This window comes from Pongo abelii, chromosome 6 (assembly GCF_028885655.2).
Source record: "Pongo abelii isolate AG06213 chromosome 6, NHGRI_mPonAbe1-v2.0_pri, whole genome shotgun sequence".
Classification (NCBI taxonomy): domain Eukaryota; kingdom Metazoa; phylum Chordata; class Mammalia; order Primates; family Hominidae; genus Pongo; species Pongo abelii.
Genome location: NC_071991.2, coordinates 101,726,599 through 101,747,358, shown reverse-complemented (window position 1 = coordinate 101,747,358; position 20,760 = coordinate 101,726,599). Strand labels below are relative to the sequence as shown.

At 38.2% G+C, this 20,760-nt stretch overlaps 1 protein-coding gene across 9 annotated transcripts in view; it reads right to left on the bottom strand.

Annotated features, from left to right (window-relative positions):
• The window catches only part of KMT2E (lysine methyltransferase 2E (inactive)), a 102,685-nt gene that overhangs the window by 76,531 nt on the left and 5,394 nt on the right, over positions 1-20,760 (bottom strand). Inside the window, exons 2-4 of one of the 9 annotated variants that reach the window (XM_054560591.2) lie at positions 2,344-2,417; positions 2,018-2,154; positions 1,279-1,395 (exon numbers count right to left, since the gene is read on the bottom strand). The exons of 2 other annotated variants lie outside the window; for them this stretch is intronic. The gene's annotated coding sequence lies outside the window, so the exon portion shown is untranslated. Of the gene's footprint in view, positions 1-1,278; positions 1,396-2,017; positions 2,155-2,343; positions 2,418-16,059; positions 17,073-20,760 lie in introns of those variants that run through there. 6 more of the 9 variants (XM_054560593.2, XM_063725761.1, XM_054560594.2 and 3 more) reach the window with 6 other exon arrangements.

The window sequence follows — 20,760 nt, the reverse complement described above, 5'->3', positions numbered from 1 at the left end:
AATGGCAGTATGCACAAATAAGTCTTCTTTGTTCAGTGAGTGATCTAACAATATACTAACAAATACTAAGTACTTACTACGGACTAAGCACCATAATCAGCTTTTTACATGGATGGTCTATTTAATCCTCCTAATTCTAAGGTAGGTATCTCCATTCTACCACTGAGGAAAAGAAAACCAAAACAGGCTAATACCGAAAAGCACTGTGTAATTGTCTATTATTGTATATTTTCATATTATAATAATTAGTAATCTGGTAGCTCTCCTCCAGCAACACATGGTTTAAAAATAACTTAATCAAGGTTGCTCCACTTAAGAGATGAAACCAGGATCTGAACCAATTCTACTCTACTGTTTGCATCTGTATGTAAGGGAAACTATGTTATTTGTAATAAATTCAATTATTGTACAGTAGTTGTCATTTTCTATAACAGGTAGATCTAGGTATACTGTTGAAGGAGTTCTCCTTTTCTTCCATTAATACTGTTCAGTTATTAAAGAGTTAATCCTCCCTAATTCAATTAGTAGAAAAAACTAATGAAGTTTTTTTTTAAACAAATTTACAATAGCAACTAAAAGATACTTAGCTTCAACATCAATTTTTCTAATTTAAATTCACTACATAACAGTGGCTACAGGTATGTTTATAAAATATCTACTCAAAGTCTTTTCAAAAATTATACAGGTACAACTCAGGAACAAAACCAATATAGATAATCCTATAAATTAGAAAACAGCAACAGTCATTATCCTTGTCTCTGTAATGTAATACCTGAAATACTGAAAAGCAGTGTGCAACTATTACTGCATATTTTTATATTATAATAATTAGTAATCTGGTAGCTCTCTTCCAGTTACACATAGTTTAAAAGTTCAAAGCTAGTCTTCTTGGAGAATTCAAACCACTATTAACACGTTATTTACCCACTTTGGTAATCTTCCCCCATAATGTATGAACTCACAATCTGTATAATCTGTGAAACAGGAATTAACCTGAATAGATATTCTCAAATGTAACTAAATATTACAGGCAGATATAAGAATTGCTACTTGAAGAAACACTGGTTTTTATGTTAGACTCACAAAAGTCTTGTATTTTAGGTATATACTATATTTAGTGGTATACTTATCTACCAGAGGCAGACACTGAAAGGAAATCAAGTCATTATTAAAGTCTTTTAAGTAACTGAGTGATATTTCTAATCTAAAATAATCTACTTAGGTATTTATTTACTAGTATGTCCCTTTTTATATAAATATGCCATCCTCAATACACACCACACTTGAGCTGTTTCAGTAAAGAGCTTGCCACAAACCTCCTTCGGACAATGACTTCTATTTGTGCTATTGCTGCTTGTCTTCCAAACTGCACAGTGCCTGGGACATAACAGCATTCTACAAAGAATTGGTGAATGCATTAGAGCACTTGAGATGAAACTGCAGCTCTAGCTTAATTAACTAAATGAGCTATCACCCTGTATAATCAAGTGTCATTAAAAACGACTACATGACATCCCCATAACTGCATTTCCCTAAAAACACAGAAGCTTATCCTCAGGACAAAGATACATCATCACATCTGAAACAGAACTGCAGACTCTGAATTTGATTCAATAGGAAAAGCAGATCTCAGTAATTTACTCACAAGAGGTCAGAAGACAAGAGGTCATATGTATTAAGACATTAAGGCAAGTATTTCACTATTTTCATTAATATAAAAAATCTTATAACGAGAAAACTCACATTGCTTAAAAATGTCGTTGATATTTAATAAAATGATGAATTCGTTAGAGTCATAGTTTTTTTAAAAAGGGAAAGCCAATGTAGTAAGCAGAAAAGAGGTGACCTTTAACACAGTGAGCTTAAAAAACAGTCAAAAATAGGCCTGGCATGGTGGCTCACGCCTGTAATCCCAGCACTTTGGGAGGCCAAGGCGGGTGGATCATGAGGTTAGGAGATTGAGACCATCCTGGCCAAGATGGTGAAACTCTGTCTCTATTAAAAATACAAAAACTACCTGGGCTTGGTGGCATGTGCCTGTAATCCCAGCTACTCAGGACGCTGAGGCAGGAGAATCGCTTGAACTAGGGAGTCAGAGGCTGCAGTGAGCTGAGATCGCGCCACTGCACTCCAGCCTGGTGACAGAGCGAGACTCTGTCTCAAAAAAAAAAAAAAGTTATAAATAAAGTGAAAAGGTTTTTAACACAACTTTAACAATTAACACAATGCTTCACATCTTATGTGTGAATCAAAAAACTGGTCATCCAGCTGACAAGTAAAATATGTACAAAATACATTGAGAATAACTGGCAGCCATTAAAGAAATAATATAAAAGGAAATACCATGAGATGTCTGGTAAATCTGAGGTCCAAGAAAGAATAAATGTCTTCACAAAACCTGCTTATCCAGAATAGACCTAGAAACCAAGTGAACATAGGAGTTTTGAGCTATTTTTAAATGGCATAAAATTACAATTACTTCTAACTAACATGGTACCTAAAACCAAAGTGACTCACACAAAGCAGCCAATTCTTAAAAGGATAAATTTACTCTTCCCTTTTTACACAAATGAATGTAAACACAAGTAAAGGCAACAAAGCTAAATACTAAATCAAACTGGAAAAAGAAACACTGGGATACAATATTAAATTTAATATTTAAAAAATATTAAAAATAACTTAAAAAAAATATTAAATTGTAATACAATATTAAAAACAGATTTAGCAAAGGCAACAATACCAAAACAAAAACAACAAAAACAAGACTCTCAAGTAGGAAAAATGAAGTAAAAGGCAAAAAAAGCAATTAAAGTAGAAAACAGTTTATCAGAAAAACTGGAAGACTGAAGCTGCCTTTAAGACCATGTTAAAATAAACAGAAAACAGGCTGGGCGCAGTGGCTCACACCTGTAATCCCAGCACTTTGAGCAGCTGAGGCAGGCAGACTACTTGAGCCCAGCAGTTCAGTAACAGCCTGGGGCAACATAGTGAGACATCATCCCTACAAAAAATACAAAAACTAGCTGGATGTGGTGATGCACACCTGTAGTCCCAGTTACTTGGGAGGCTGAGATGGGAGGATTGTTTGAGCCCAGGAGGTCAAGGCTGCAGTGAGCCATGATTGCACAACTGCACTCCAGCCTGGGTGACAAAGGGAGACCCTGTCTTAAAAAAAAAAAAAAAAAAAAAGAAAACAACAAGTAACACTTTAAAGATTAATATGATACTCAAAAGGCAGAAAGAATAAAAATATGAGGAAAAATATTTTTCTAAAATTACAAATAAAAGTGCCCAATATAACAATCTCTTTGAGGAAAGAGCCATTTATTATATTTCTGTCCTTTATAAGCACCTGGCACAGTGCTCAATAAATATTTTAAATTAATGTATATATTTTGGATGTGTATCACTAAGAGACTAAGCAGGTAAATTTTTGGCTTAATTACTAATGGAAATAATTAAAGAAACTTGAAATAAATTTTGAGGAGACATGTAACTGAGATTGGAAATTAAACAGCCCTTATTATTCATTTAACATTTAATTTACAGCAGCTGACTAAGGTAAAATGAAAAGAATACTAGTCAATCAGACCCATTCCAAGTTACTACCTATGAATGCTTGGGCAAGTCATTTCCCTGCTCTGACTTTCAACTATAAATGGAAGTTGATTAGGCTGATGATCTTACAATTACATTAACAGATTATTCCAAATAATCAAAACAACAGAATTTTAGATTCTAAAAAACTATAAAATATAAATTTGATAACAAAATGAATATGTATTTCTACAACTGAGCTAGCATTACTACCAGATAGTGCTCTAGAAGCACTTACCTGATACTCAAACTTCCCCAACTAGTGGTTATAATAATAACGATAGCAAATTCTGAGTACTTACAATGCTTAATCTCCACAATAAGCCTATGGTATAGGTGCATTTATCATCCCCATTTTACAATGAGGTAGAGAGGTTAAACTTGTTCATAACTAATAAAGTTCATAACTAATAAACAGTCAAATCAAGATCTGAACCCTTGTGGTCTGATTCCAGAGCCTACACATCAGTATGCCTGAAATTAAAAACTGCCAGATGGCCGAGAGCTGTGGCTCACACTTGTAATCCCAGCACTTTGGGAGGCCTAGGCAGGTGGGTCACTTGAGGTAAGGAATTCAAGACCAGCCTGGCCAACATGGTGTAACCCTGTCTCTACTAAAAATACAAAAATTAGCTGGGTGTGGATACACCTGTAATCCCATCTACTTGGGAGGCTGAGGCACGAGAATCGCTTGAACCCAGGAGACAGAGGTTGCAGTGAGCCAAGATTGCTCCACTGCACTCCAGCCTGGGTGACACACTGTGCCAAAAAAACAAACAAACAAAAAAAACAAAAGAACAACAACAACAACAACAACAACAAAAGCCCTGCCAGATGATAGGTAAAATAAATAATCTAGAATTTACAATTAAGGAAGAAAAAATTGACAGCTGCCTCTCTCAAAAAGGGAAATTAAATACTTAAGTATCTCACTCCAGAATATCTGGATTGCATTTCCTCTGATCATTAAATGAAACCGCACTAACAAAACCGACCTTGCTCCTCCCTCAAACCTGATCCAGTTAACAAACTTACATTTAATCTGTAACGATGCATTAAAACACCACAAACGTGGGCAAATACAGTCTCAAAGACTAAAATTTGTGTTTATGGCCAGGTGCAGTGGCTCACATCTGTAATCCCAGCACTTTGGGAGGCCAAGGTGGGTGGATCACCTGAGGTCAGGAGTTCGAGACCAGCCTGGCCAACATGGTGAAACCCCACCTCTACTAAAAATACAAAATTAGCCAGGCATGGTGGCACATGCCTGTAGTCCTGGCTACTCAGGAGGCTGAGGCAGGAGAATCACCTGAACTGCACAGCCTGGGCAACAAGAGCAAAACTCTCTGTCTCAAAAAAATAAATAAAGCAAGAAAATAATATTAAATGAACACTACTCAGCAATATAAAGGAACAAACTATCAATACAGGCAACAACTTGGGTGAATCCAAGGTAATTATGCTGAGTGGAAAAAAAAAAAAAAAAAGCCAATCTTGGCTGGGCACAGTAGCTCACACTTGTAATCCCAGCACTTTGGGAGGCTGAGGCAAGTGGATAATTTGAGGTCAGGAGTTCAAGACCAGTCTGGCCAAGACGATGAAACCCCATCTTTACTAACAATAAAAAAATTAGGCCAGGCGCAGTGGCTCACGCCTGTAATCCCAGCACTTTGGGAGGCCGAGGCAGGCAGATCACGAGGTCAGGAGATCGAGAACCATCCTGGCTAACACGGTGAAACCCCGTCTCTACTAAAAATACAAAAAAAAAAAAAAATTAGCTGGGCGTGGTGGCGGGCGCCTGTAGTCCCAGCTACTTGGGAGGCTGAGGCAGGCGAATGGCGTGAACCTGGGAGCCGGAGCTTGCAGTGAGCCGAGATCGCGCCACTGCACCCCAGCCTGGGCAACACAGCAAGACTCAGTCTCAAAAAAAAAAAAAATTAGCCATATGTGGTGGCGGGCACCTGTAATCTCAGCTAATCAGGAGACTGAGGCACAAGAATTGCTTGAACCTGGGAGGAAGATGTTGCAGTGAGCCAAGATTGCACCACTGCACTCCAGACTGGGTGACAAAGTGAAAACTCCATCCCCCACCCCGCCAAAAAAAAAAAAAGCCAACCTCAATAAGTTACATACTATTTAACTCCATTTATATAACATTCTTAAAGTAATAAATTATAGAAATGGAGGATAGGTTATTCAGAAGGAAAGGGGTAGAGAGAGGCAGGTATGGTTACATAGGAGAACAATATTAAGGATCCTTGTGGTGATAAAATTGTTCTGTACCTTAACTGTGGTGGTGGGTACAGGTACCCACACTCATAATGCACAGAACTAAATCTAGACAAACAAATGAGTACAAATACAACTGGGAAGCCTGAATAAAATAAGAAGATTGTATCAATGTCAATATTCTGCTCTTGGCCAGGTGTGTTGGCTCACGTCTGTAATTTCAGCACTTTGGGAGGCTGAGGCAGAAGGATCACGTGAGGCCAGGAGTTTCAGAACAGCCTGGGCTACAGAGTGTGACCCAAACTCCACAAAAATAAAAAAATTAGCTGGGCATGGTGGTGCAAGCCTGTAGTCCTAACTATTCAGGAGATTGAGGTAGGAGGATTGTCTGAGCCTAGGAGTTTGAGATTACAGCAAGCTATGATCATACTACTCTTCAACCTGGGCAACAAAGTGACAGCCTGTCTCTTAAAACAAACACACACACACACACACACACTAGTCAGGACATTGTACCACAATTTTACAAGATGTTACCATTGAAGGAAACTGCATACTATGGTTTGAATAAGATCTGTCCCTGCCAAAACTCATGTTGAAACCTTAATTTCTAGTGAAGCAAGGTTATGATGTGGAGCCTTTAAGAGGTAGGGCCTTGAACAGGAGGTGTCCGGATCATGAGGGCCCCGACTCTGTGGGTGGCTCGGTGCTAGTCTTGTGGTAGTGAGAGCGTTATCTCTGGCAAGACTGGATTAGTTCTCTGAGGAATAGATTCGTTCCTGAGAGAGAGGGTTGTTAAAAATTTTAGCCAGAACACCCTTTGAGTTCTGCTTTTTCACATGTGCCCATTTCCCTTTTGATTTTCCTCCATGTTGTGATGCCACCATGCTTCTTGAACTTCCCAGGCTGCAGAGCAGTGAACTAAAAAACCCTTTAGGCCGGGCGCAGTAGCTCACACCTGTAATCCCAGCACTTTGGGAGGCTGAGGCGGGCGGATCATGAGGTCAGGAGATCGAGACCACCCTGGCTAACACGGCGAAACTTCGTCTTCACTAAAAATACAAAAAAATTAGCCAAGAGTGGTAGCGGGCGTCTGTAGTCCCAGCTACTCGGGAGGCTGAGGCTGAAGAATGGCATGAACCCAGGAGGCAGAGCTTGCAGTGGGCCGAGATCGCGCCACTGCACTCCAGCCTGGGCGACAGAGCAAGACTCCGTCTCAAAAAAACAAAAACAAAAAACAACAAAAAAAAGCAAAACAAACAAACAAAAACACAAAAAACCTTCTATTAATTACCTAGTCTCAGATATTCTGTTACAGCAACACTAAATGGACTAAGACACTGGGTAAAAATACATAGAATTTCTCTATTATGTCTTACAACCATATGCAAATCTATAATTATCACAAAATTAAAAGTTTAATTTTTAAAAAAGACATTAAAATTGTGGCCTTCAAACTCTTTTTGAGCATTGGTAACAATTTTCCTATACATGAAATATTAACACAGAAATCTAGGCATCCTTTTTGATTGTAACATGAAAAAATAGTTTTAATCTCCTATGCTTTAACCAATAATTGTTAGTGTCCACTTGAAGTGCTGTACTAAGAAAGCCAAATATAATGGGAGAATGCCACAGTGATGTCTGCCAATGGGCAGAGTAGGCATTTGTACTTCATATTTGCTACATCTGTGGTTTAAAAAAATAGTAGGGGAATGTCCACGCCTGTACACCCTCTTACCTATGGCTTCCTGAAGAATTGTTTGAAAATCAATAGCTAAAAGAAAATACTGACTTAAAATCCGATAGGAAAAACTTGTTTCACTGGTATACTCTACTTGTCCCAAAGACATAATGAGTAGAATATTTTTTACTCTTGCAAAAAATAGTGTTAAAGCTTATTGTGATTAGTAATCAAACAACAACAAAATCCTAGGCTGGAAGTGGTGGCTCACAACTATTATACTACATTTTGGGAGGCCAAGGCAGGAGGACTGCTTGAGGCCAGGAGTTTGAGGCCAGCCTGGGCAAAAAACCAAGACCCTGTCCCTATAAAAAATTTTTTAAAAATTAGCCAGGTGTAGTGGTATGTGCCTATAATCCCAGCTAATTGGGAGGCTGAGGTGACAGCATCACTTGAGCCCAGGAGTCTGAGGTTACAGTGAACCATGACAGTACCAGAGTACTCCCAGCCTGGGGAACAGACCAAGACTCTGTCTCTAAAAAAAAAAATAAGTAAAACAAAAATAAGTAAATAACTTTTTTAAAAAATCCTGCAAACACTTTTTTTTTTTTCTTGAGACGGAGTCTCGCTCTGTCAACCAGGCTGGAGTACAGTGGTGCAATCTCTGCTCACTGCAACCTCCACCTCCCAGGTTCAAGCGATACTCCTGCCTCAGCTTCCCAAGAAGTTGGGAATACAGGCGTCCACCACCACGCCCAGCTAATTTTTGTATTCTTAGTAGAGACAGGGTTTCACCATGTTGGCCAGGCTGGTCTCGAACTCCTGACCTCAGGTGATCTGCCTGCCTCAACCTCCCAAAGTGCTGGGATTACAGGCTTGAGCCACCGCGCCCAGTCCCATTTATCTTTAACTTACTTAACCTATATAGACCATTAGACTTGATCATTATTACTTTTTAGCCTTTTTTGTTTTTTTTTGAGATAAGAGTCTTGCTGTGTCGCCCATGCTGGAGTGTGGAGTGCAGTGGTGTGATTTCAGCTCACTGTAACCTGTCTCTTGGGTTCAAGAGACTATCCTGCCTCAGCCTCCTAAGTAGCTGGGACTACAGGTGCGCCACCATGGCCAGATAATTTTTGTATTTTTAGTAGAGACAGGGTTTTATCATGTTGGCCACACTGGTCTCAAGCTCCTGACCTCCAGTGATCCACCCACCTTGGCCTCCCAAAGTGCAGGGATTACAGGCATGAGCCACCATACCTGGCCTTTATTTATTTATTTATTTTTGAGACAGTTTCACTCTGTCACCCAGGCTGGAGTGCTGTAGCACAATCTCGACTCACTGCAACCTCCGCCTCCCATGTTCAAGCAATTCTCCTGCCTCAGCCTCCCAATTAGGTAGCATTACAGGTGCCCGCCATCATGCCCAGCTAATTTTTGTATTTTTAGTAGAGACGGCGTTTCATCATATTGGCCAGGCTGGTTTCGAACTCCTGACCTCAAGTGATCCGCCCATCTCGGCCTCCCAAAGTGATGGGATTACAGGCACGAGCCACCATGCCCCACCTTTTTCAGCCATTAAATAACCAAATAAGAGCATGTTTTGATTAAAACAAAGTCGGCAATTATTTTATTCTGTCATTCTTTCTTCCCCACCCCCCCACCACCCCCTCAATCCCCAAGACGGAGTTTGCTCTTGTTGCCCAGGCTGGAGTGCAATGGCGCCATCTTGGCTCACTGCAACCTCCACCACCCAGGATCAAGCGATTGTCCTGCCTCAGCCTCCCAAGTACCTCGATCACAGGCATCTGCCACCACGCCCGGCTAATTTTTTATATTTTTAGTAGAGGCAGGGTTTCACCATGTTGGCCAGGCTGTTTTCGATCTCCTGACCTCAAGTGATCCACCCACCTTGGCCTCCCAAGGTGTCAGGATTACAGGCATGAGCCACCGTGCCCAGCCTATTCTGTCATTCTTTAATCTCAAGTAAAACAGTGTCCTCACTCTCCTTCTATCTCCTTCTAAGTATGCTTTCTATCACTATTTTGAATCCATTTCTTTCATACTAGAAAACTTGAGACTTTTCTTTCCCTCTCTAAAAACATGCATCAAATCTAATTAATAGAATTTAAACAAATCTTTCTGATGATACTGTCTACATTTTATTATCTCAGATCTGGGCAATGAATACTTCCCTACGTAGTTTCTTTCCCTATACTAACGTGGCTTTTAAACCACTGGTTCCCAAACATAGATCCACAACTGTTACTTTTCATATACCTGGGGATAGGAGTAGAAAATGGTAGGTTCCTAGGCCTTACCCTAGAGATTCTCATGTAGTAGGTCTGAGATGTGGCCTGAATGCCTTATCAAAAAACTAAAAGGGCATTCACACCAGTGCTCTATTTTAGTACTGGTTACAACATTGGACAGAATATTATACTTCAAAAGCCACTAGTTTCCTCATAACTTTGACCTATTCAAAAAAAGTGTAGTTCACAGTAATTCCAGTCAAGTTCCTAATCTTGACATTTTATCAGGTTACCTTGTTCCATACTAATAATCCAATCTATAACTCCTTTGATTATGCAAGTCTTTTTTGCTATTGTTGGCATATCCTTGCTCATTCCTCTTCAAATTCACTAATTTTCTTTTCCTTTTCTTTCCCACCCAATAAAAATCATATTAGACCTTCAAGAACCAATGCTTCCTTGAAGCCTTCCCAATTATTGTAGATAGCTTTAAGATATCTGGCAAATCAACCTCCTAAGGGCTGTTTCCTCACCTGTAAATAACAATTTGACTAGTCTTTATCTCAAAAGACTGCTCCAGCTATAAAACTTGTTCTACACTAATGTCTTCCCTTCTTAACCTCCTAAAGAATGTACTACTTACATTAACTACTGGTTTATATTTTGACAGACATTATTTTAGAACAGCTGTTAAATGTATAGCTTCCACAATTAGATCATCTATTTGACTCCATAGCAAGAACTGAGGTATTTCTATATTACCTCAAAGCCTGTAATTCAGTGGCTAAGATACCCACCTAAATTATTATTGATTAAACCACAATTTCCCTTTTTCTAACACATAAATCTCTCCTCTTTCCTTTAAATGAACATGAAAAAACAAAACCTGTCACTGTTACTAATGTAGTTGCCCCCAGGCTCAGTCCTCCCCATTATTAGTCTCCCATCAATCTTGGATTCAATTTTTCATTTCTGTTTGATTTACTTTTCCCACCCATCTACTGGATGTATATCTATATTTGCCATCACTTCAAAAATCAAGCCTTCAAAGTGCAACTTTCTTTTCCACACATCTTTCATTCTATTTTTTATCAGTATCACCATTCTCTTCTCCTTCTTTCCTTCCAGTTTCCTATTATACCCAGCCACCCAATCTTTTGTGCCTCCTCAGTGTTTAAGAATCATTCTCCCTCAGCCGCCATGGCCCCTACCATCAACTTCATTATCTGAATAATCCAACAATCAACAACCCTTTCGATCTGTCACTATCAACTTCTAAGTAATTTGTCTCTAAAGAATGGAATTCTTAGTATGTTTAAGCATTTCCCTCCTCCCTCAGAGTACAACTATTCTATTTTAAAATCAAATCAAATCAAATTCATTCATTTAACATTTATTGAACATATACTATGTTCTAGATACTGCTCTAGGTGCTTGGGAATGGGCAATGAACAAAATTATATTGCTCTTATGACACTTGAAATGACCTATGGCAATCCAATATAATCAAGGGTACCTTCAAGTAGTGTTTTTTTTTTTTTTTCCTGAAGTGCAGTGGCACGATCTCAGCTCACTGCAACCTCTGCCTCCCAGGTTCAAGCAATTCCCCTGCCTCAGCCTCCCACGTAGCTGAGATTACAGGCGTGCACCACCACAACTGGCTAATTTTTGTATTTTAGTAGAGACGGGGTTTCCCTATGTTGGCCAGGCTAGTCTCGAACTCCTGACCTCAAGTGATCCACCTACCTCGGCCTCCCAAAGTGCTAGGATTATAGACATGAGCCACCGTGCCCAGCCTTAGAGTAGTTTTCTTAAGTAGCTGCCTTTGATTAATGATTTGTTTATTCTCAATCCCTTGTCAAGAATTAGTCCTTTATAAGGATCAACAGAAAGCTACAAAAATTTTCAAATGACTTTAATTCAAATTATTGAACAGCCACTCTTTAGCTATGTGACCTTAGGAAATGTCTCAGTCTCAGGCCGTGCACGGTGGCTCACACTTGTAATCCCAGCACTTTGGGAGGCCAAGGTGGAGGGATCACTTGAGCTCAAGAGTTAGAGACCACCCTGGACAACATGGCAAAACCCCATCTCTACAAAAAACAAAAAATGAAAATTAGCCAGGTGTGGTGCTGCACATGAAGCTGAACACCTGAGATAAGCTACGGAAGCTGAGGTGGGAGAATTGCTTGGGCCTGGGAGGTGGAGGTTACAGTGAGCTGAAATCATGCCACTGCACTCTAGCCTGGGTGAATGAGACCATCCCTCAAAAAAAAGCAAGAAAGAGGAAAAAGAAAACAGAAATATCTCAGTCTCAACTGGGCTGATGGCTCATGCCTGTAATCCCAGCACTTTGGGAGGCTGAGGCAGGCAGATTACTTGAGCCCAGGAGTTCAAGACCAGCAAGGCCAATGTGGGAAACCCAGTCTCCAAAGAAATTCAAAAATTAGTCAGGCATGGTGGCCCATGCCTGTGGTCCCACCTACTCGGGAGCCTGAGGTGAGAGGATGGCTTGAACACCGGATGCGGAGGTTGCAGTGGGCCGAGATCACACCACTGCACTCCAGCCTGGGCGACAGAGCCACACACTGTCTCACCAAAAAAAAAAAAAAAAAGTCTCAGTCCCTCTAGGCCACTCAGGAAAAAATGAGCAAAATATCTATATTTTGTTCAGAGTAAGATATGTAGACACAGTGTAGATATTTATTTATTAATGTTAGTTGTCACTTAGAATATACAAAAATTATATTATTCAGTCCAATAATAATAATCAATTCCAATCAGAATACTGTTGGCCACTAAGCAAATGGTGAAAGAACAGCAACTCTATTACTATATTTGAATAGTTATCTTAATATTTCAGATGTATTTAAAATATTTACTATAAAAATCTTAAGACTAAAGTAAGAGTAGGCTTAATTCCTAAGTACTTACCAAACCCATAAAATCAGTCAGGGACCAAAATTAATTATAAATAAATATATATATGTAAATACTTTCAAGTTTAAACAGTTTTACTTCTACAGCATTTTCCTGTCTTTTAATTCCAAGACTTACAATATCCCAAGATCAGCTTCCTCCTCTTCATATGGTAATGTAAATAGAAAAACAAAAACCCGGAAATGGGAAGACTAGTATAATACAACTAGAGAGTTGAAGCTTAAGGAAAGAAAATGTCTGTGCACTTTACACACAAAAATGAATTATGGAATTAATAGAGCCACATATCCAATAAGAAAAATACTCAGTATGCAAACACACATGAGCTTTTAGAGTAGCCTGTCTTGAACTTCAAAAAAGCACACGATCTCTGAAAAAATTTAGAATACAGGCAAAAATGAAATGTCAAGAATGAGGTTGGTGGATACAATGAGTCCTATAAGGGACCAGTACCTTTGCTATGAGACAGACTACACTCACTGTCACCTTCCAGCTTCATTGTAAGGCTGAGGTGGGAGGACTGCTTGATCCCAGGAGTTAAAGACCAGCATGGGCTGTTTAGTGAGACCCTATCTCTACAAAAAAAAATTTGTTTTAAATTAGCCAGACATGGTGGCATGGCGCCTGTAGTCCCAGTTACTTGGGAGGCTGAGGTGGGAGGATCGCTTGAGCCTGGGAGATTAAGGCTGTAGCGAGCCATAATCGTGCCACTGCACTCCAGTCTGGGTGACAGAGCAAGACCCTGTCTCCAAAAAAAAAAAGGGCAGGGCCTTTCTGCAAACGGATTTTATATATAAACGAAAAAATAACCCACATATAGTGAGCTCATCAGCCACTCATAAAAACCATTTAAGCATGAGGAAATCACTGTGTGTAGCTGGGGATTGAACTAGAATTGCTTTTCCCAAAATCCTTAATGAACTATTTACTTTAGGAGGTAACAGGTATCAATTTTAAACTTTTGTAAGTGAAATTTTAAGCTATGCCGACAAAATCTCCTTTGACATATAACCTTCACTATCACTCTAGATCAATTTAAATGATAAATACCAGTTTCTCACAATTATTCTCAAAGTAATTACACAATAAAAGAGCATTTGTCTTTTGGTACAACCATATTACATCCATGAGATTTGCTAGTTTAAACATGCAATTCAAAGATCAAATGGTTGACAGATTACTGTATAGCTAACGATTAATACTAATATACAGCAACTAGGTTACTGTACACCAATTACAGGCTTACATTTCAAAAAACCACACAATCTAACTCCAGCGATATTAACCAACACAATCATCAGTTATTTCCCTTAGGAAGCAGTATGTGCAAGATGAACAAGACAAAATTGATAGCTAATATGATGCTTTTACATAGAAAGGCACTCAACTATCTGCCACTAAATTAATCTATAATATTATCAGAGTTCAAAAGGTCCCTAAAAAAGAATTTAAATCTCACACGACAACAAAAGTCTTTGGATCTTGTTATGTTCCAGAACCACTTGAAATCTGTTATTTCATCTAGCAGAGTCTATAAACCCCACTGGATAAACCAGAGTCAGATCCTGAAGTCCCATTTTTAGATTTCCAAGACACTAAATGATCAAAAGAGTTACAGTATGTAATTGGATCCATCCCCTTTTGAATTATAGAAATCTAAATGTACATATATACAGGAGACTAGATGTTTGAGAGTTCATCAAGGTTAACATGGAGAATTATAAAACATGTATCTTAAATACTGTACTTGTAATTTAAAATATCCTTATCAATTCTTTAGCTTCAAGCCAAAATGTATTCTTTGAGTATAGCTCCCCTGACTAGAATTCTGGTTTCTTGTTCCTACATAAACCAGATCAATAATGCATTGTCCACAGTTTTTGGTTCAACATATTTCAAAATAAGTTACCTAGATCTTTGTGGGGCAATCCGAATGTAGACTTCCTTCTAGATTTCTATTTTTTCCCTGTAATCTTTTAGTCATCTTGCCCACACCTAAACTGACTACAATTTTCTTCAGCAATTAATTTGCCTTTATCAAGTTTTCCAAAGCATTTAACTTAGTTTGCGTTTAAACAGTTCTCTTTTCACATTCATTTATCATTGGTTTATGTAATGCTTAATAGAATAATATAAACACATTACAAGCACAATGGAATTAGCCAATTTGGGAACAAACCTATGACTTCCATGAGCATTCAACTCAACTGGTGGAAGCAGCAGAAAGTACTTTACATTCATTCAACATACATGGACATTAGTATTTTTAAAAGAAGAATTATTAATCCTGCACATTGGTTAAATGAAGATTAAGGAAACATCTATAGTACCTACATAAAACATTTTAGAAAAAAATACATAAACTATAAATAGTTATCACCTTAGCATATGACAGACCTTATACACAGAAGTCAAAGATTTACTTTTTTCCAGAAACAACTATCACAGAAAAGGCTATAGAGCTTACTAAGAATTTTACCCAAATTAACTTACTGAATTCTCAAAACCACGCTATGGTATAGGCTCTATTATTATCTCCATTTTGCAGACCAAGAAACAAAAGCACAAAGAGGTAAAAAACATTGCCCAAGGTAGTACAACCTGGTTTGAGCACAATCAAACCAAAGTGGTATGGTTCTGGAATCTCTACTCTATACAATACAGCTTCTAAAGAAGTACTGTTTTGAGTCCTTTTAACATACATATGTTACTTTTACATCTTAAGAATTGGAGGTAAATAAGCCATGTTCCATATGTCATTCTCCCGTGCAAATTTTTCAGTAGCACTCCTCTTAAGTACATATGCTTTTATTCTGGCATTCAAGGCTCAACCACAACTTGATCCCAATTTGTACTGCTGTGATTTCAATTCAAGCTCTTTATCCAAATAGCCTATAGGTTCTGGAAACCAATGAATCATCTTGAACCGGAATATACACAAGCAGTAGACAGAGAGTCTGTCATTTGACACTGGACAAAGACCAGTATTTGCTTATTTCAGAGACTCTGAAAATAGTGGCCTGCCTTTTAAAAAGAAATGTCCAGCATGATTTCTTGGAAAAGTATAAAGCACCAAGAATCAGGACCTAAATTTTAAACCTTGATTAACCACTATGTAACTTTATTACCTTGGGAAAATCATTTAAACTCTCTGGAGCTCAATCTCCTTATAAAATAAAAGCAGAGAACTGGAATATAAAAATGAGCTGGAGCCAGTACTAAAATGCAAATTCAAGGCCCCACTCTAAAGACTTGATTATATTAGTCTCGAAAGGGGCCCCGAGAATGTTCATTTTAATATAATTGATACATGAGGTCCTTGAGCCACAGTGAGAAAAAAATAACAAAGAGATCTCTTACGTCAATTCTAAATGTAGATTCTTAACTTTAGTCAATTAAGGTGCTCCTTTACACGTCCAGAATAGGAGTTTTGGCCTGAAAAAAAATCCTTTCGTTCATCATGGGGCTTGTTTTTGTACCTTCCGCCATACCTTTTGTTTAAACACTGAATTAAGACTTAGTAGTACTACAAACTGAACTTCCATCAATCTGTTAAGACATACTTGCACACAGTCAATTCAAATTATTTTTTACAGCACCTACCAAATGCTAAGTATCCACTGTATTTCATTAATCTTCATTGTTGTGAAATATGATTATCTTAATTTTCTCAGAAGAAAATTTTAAGTTTTAGAGAATGTAATATGCACTCTGTAAGTCTCAAAATTTTCTTCTCCTGCTGTCTGAAAATTTCCAAAGAAATTAAATTATCATCCAAATTCACTACCAACATTTTGCTATCACTGAAAGAAAATACATAAAACTGATGAGTATTATTGTAACGTAATGAAAGTCTAAGTGTTTTCCTGTTTCTTTTCCTTTTCTTGTCCTTCTTAACCTTTCTGAGTATATATTTCTTTAACTACAAAGTTCTAGAAACCATATACTGCTTTGCCCTAGAGTTACAGATGTTTCATGCTCTGCTGTATTACCATCTGTGTATACACCATCTCACCAACCCCCTTTTAAAAAGCATTGATTTGCATGTATGTGAAAAATAACCTATCTTAATGTTTTCCAAAAAATATTTTACTTCTTAAAAATTGCTTAACGGAGCCGGGCACAGTGGCTCAAGCCTGTAATCCCAGCACTTTGGAAGGCCAAGGTGGGCAGATCACAAGGTCAGGAGATCCAGACCATCTTGGCTAACACGGTAAAACCCCGTCTCTACTAAAAATACAAAAAAATTAGCCAGGCCTGGTGGTGGGCGCCTGTAGTCCCTGCTACTAGGGAGGCTGAGGCAGGAGAATGGCGTGAACCTGGGAGGCGGAGCTTGCAGTGGGTGGAGATCGCGCCACTGCACTCCAGCCTGGGCAACAGAGTGAGACTCCATCTCAAAAAAAAAAAAAAAAAAAAATTGCTTAATGAATTTTTTTCTTTTTCTTTTCTTTTCTTTTTTTTTTTTTTTTTTGAGACAGAGTCTCACTCTTGTCACCCAGGCTGGAGTGCAATGGTGCAATCTCAGCTCACTGCAACCTCTGCCTCCCAGGTTCAAGCGATTGTCCTGCCCCAGCCTCCCAAGTAGATGGGATTACAGGGGCCCACCACCACGCCCAGCTAATTTTTTGTATTTTTAGTAGAGACGGGGTAATGGATTTTTTTAATGGAGAAAGGGGAGTATCAAAATTGGAAGATGTTTTTGGCCCTTAGAAATTAAGCTGCTGGCATTAGCAAATCATAAGCCTAAACAATACAACTGTAACTCAAGACTCATTTAGCAATAGTTTTAAAGACTAAATAAGGAACTAGAAGCACATCTTTTTTGTGTGTGTTCTGGATTTCAAATTAGATCAGCATCCAGGAAACTATTTAAATCCCATTTGGGTGGAAAACTGTACCGGAATATTATCTATATACTACTGTCTATCTTATCTATACTTTTCTTCCTTAAAATTTATTTGTTGTGATTTAAAAAGCAGCCCATATGCCTTACAGAAAAACTGGAAAAGAACAAGAAAACGAAACTCCCACAATCCCAACTATCCGAAACAAATCAGTTAAAAACCCTGGTGTATATGTACATGTATGTACCCAAGTAAAGAAAAGAAGGAAATTAATTTTTTTAATTAAGCAAAAGAAAAGAAAAACCTTCGTGTATTTACAACCAACACAGTAAAAACTTTATTTAGGCAAGAATCATCAATGGATGCTAAATCTTGAAGAGGAAAGTTTAATGAGGAAGTGGATATTTATACACTCTCAAAGTATCTCCCCAAAAATTAATTAGTAATGTCAAAAAAAATCAACTATACAATAGAGAAACTACTCAACACCTTAACTAAGCTATCAAAATGAACATAATAGTAAAGGGCAAACAAACATCATATGCCTCCAGACGATAGAAAAACACATATTTCTAATCTAGTATTCCAGCCAAAAATGTATAATCTGAATAATGAAGAAACCTTAAGACCAAGCCAAACTGAGGAGCAATATATAAATAATAAGCCTTCCAATGTCATAAAAGACAAAGACACAGGAACTGTTCCAGATTAAAAGAGACTTAAGGGACAACAAAACTAAATGCAATCTGTGATCTTGGATCGGCTAATAGTACTGAAAAAAATGCTAATAAAGGACATAATAGGGACAACTGATAAAACTAGAATATGGACTATTTAGTATTACATCAATGTTAAATTTCCTGAATTTGACAACTACTCTGGTTACTTAGGAAAACATGCGTGTTCTTAGGAAATGCATACTTCAGTAATAAGGGCTGTAAAGGGGCTAGTACTACTGGCAATGAAACCCACTCTCAAATGGTTCAGGAAAAATATCAGGTGTATATATAAAGAGAATAATAAAGCAAACAGCAAAATGTCACAAGTCAGGTGATCTTGGTACCCAGTATAAGAGAGTTATTTGTACTATTCAAGTAAATTTTCCGTAAATTTTACATTATTTTCAAGTAAGTTAAAACCAAAAAATCTTGGTTTTTTAGCATTCCTCATCATATGTGTGTGGCAATTTTTAAATTAAAAATTGAATCATCAGTGTGATATATCAATTATTTAGTTTTGGAAGGCCTCCCAAGTACCTTTGAACATTCCTGGAAAAAGGTGATTGTTTTCAGGAGAATTAAAGGTGTTTTTCTCTTGCTTCACATCTGAGAAACGCCACTCTACAAACCATAAACACCCACCCCACCACCATCTCTCTAACTAGTCTCAGATAATTAGACGGGATCAAGATGGTGAATAGTGGCTCTTGATACCTTGCCAATTCCTGTGAGGCCCATCTGTACTTTCTTCAAATAAATTATGTGAGATTTCCCTATAGCCTTATAACAAATCCTTTATTTAAGCTAGCGAGAGCTGATTTCTGTTCCTTGCATCCAAAAAACCCTAAAACAGCAGGCTTTTAAGAAGGTGAAATAAACTACGGGTTCTCTCAAAGCAGGGACAGTCTTATCTCTCTCTGCATCTGTGCTGCCAGGAAAATAATAGCTACTCAAATTCATCTTTTGTCTGTGCTTCAAAAATATTGTTACAGTGAAGGCTTAATGATGTAAGATGTAATAAGCCTGTGTCAAGGCAACCAATTAAGCAGCTTCATTTAAAGAGAAGAAGCCGAGACTTATTTTCTGGGTAAGAGTTACTATGTATCAGACCAACCTGAGACCCCTATTTATGGCTACTGGACCACAGTCCTAACCATTCAAATTAGTCACATCACGAATCTTCCCATCTCAGCCACTTCATTAAAGAAGAAATGGGGTTTTCAAATTCCTGAACGCTGTCTTTCTTTAAATGTTACATAAAGCAAGATGGTAAGAGGAACTCAAGATATCTGTAAACTCAAAAATAGAAACGATTACATATATTAGTCTGTGAAATAAGAAAACAAAAATATTAGAAGAGTGTATGTTTCTTATACACATTCTCTGAAAGACCCAAACTATGTTTTCCTGACAATATCCTAAGTGGTAATGGTTAATTCTTTTCACCACATTCCTCACTTCTTACTAAAAACCACTGACACTAGGCTTCATCTTAGGCCAAACAGTAAGGAAAACATATTTAATCTTTAAGCTTATTTAACTCAAATAAATTTAAAATAATTTATAAGTGTAAATTTTTGAGACTTTAAATGAAAATTATTTTAAATACCCTATGAAAACAAAAGTCAACATAAATGAAAAAATTTAAACATTTTTGGTCTCAGATAAAAACATGAGACAACATAATTACATAGACTTTATTTTTTTAGAGATGCAGTTTCGCTTGTCGCCCAGGCTGAAGTGCACTGGCACGATCTCGGCTCACTGCAACCTCCGCCTCCTAGGTCCAAGTGATTCTCCTGCCTCAGCCTCCCAAGTAGCTGGGATTACAGGCACTCGCCACCAAGCCCAGCTAATTTTTGTAGCAGAGATGGGGTTTCACGATGTTGGCCAGGCTGGTCTTGAACTCCTGAGCTCAGGTGATTCACCTGCCTCAGCCTCCCAAAGTGCTGGAATTACAAGCGTGAGCCACCATGCCAGGCCAGGTGAACTTTAAAGTTGTAAGTACCGCAAACCAAAACTAACTCAATCCACTATCGTATGCTAGACAGGCATGACTTTAAATGCTGCAACCAAGTTGGCTATTACACAGGTGTGATTACACAACATCATCTTTATCAATATTAAAATTCAGGACCAAGAATTTTTTTTTTAAATTTACTTATTTACTTTTTTTTTTTTGAGACAGAGTCTCACTCTATCGCCCAGGCTGAAGTACAGTGGCACAATCTCGGCTCACTGCAACCTCCGCCTCCTGGGTTCAAGCAATTCTCCTGCCTCACCCTCCCGAGTAGGTAGGATTACAGGCACCTGCCACCACGCCCGGCTAATTTTTGTAATTTTTAGTAGAAATGGGGTTTCACCATGTTGGCCAGGCTGGTCTCAAACTCCTGACCTCAAATGATCCGCCTGCCTTGGCTTCCCAAAGTAGTGAAATTACAGGTATGAGCCACCGTGCCCAGCCTATTTTTAATAATTAATATCTGATATGTCCTAGT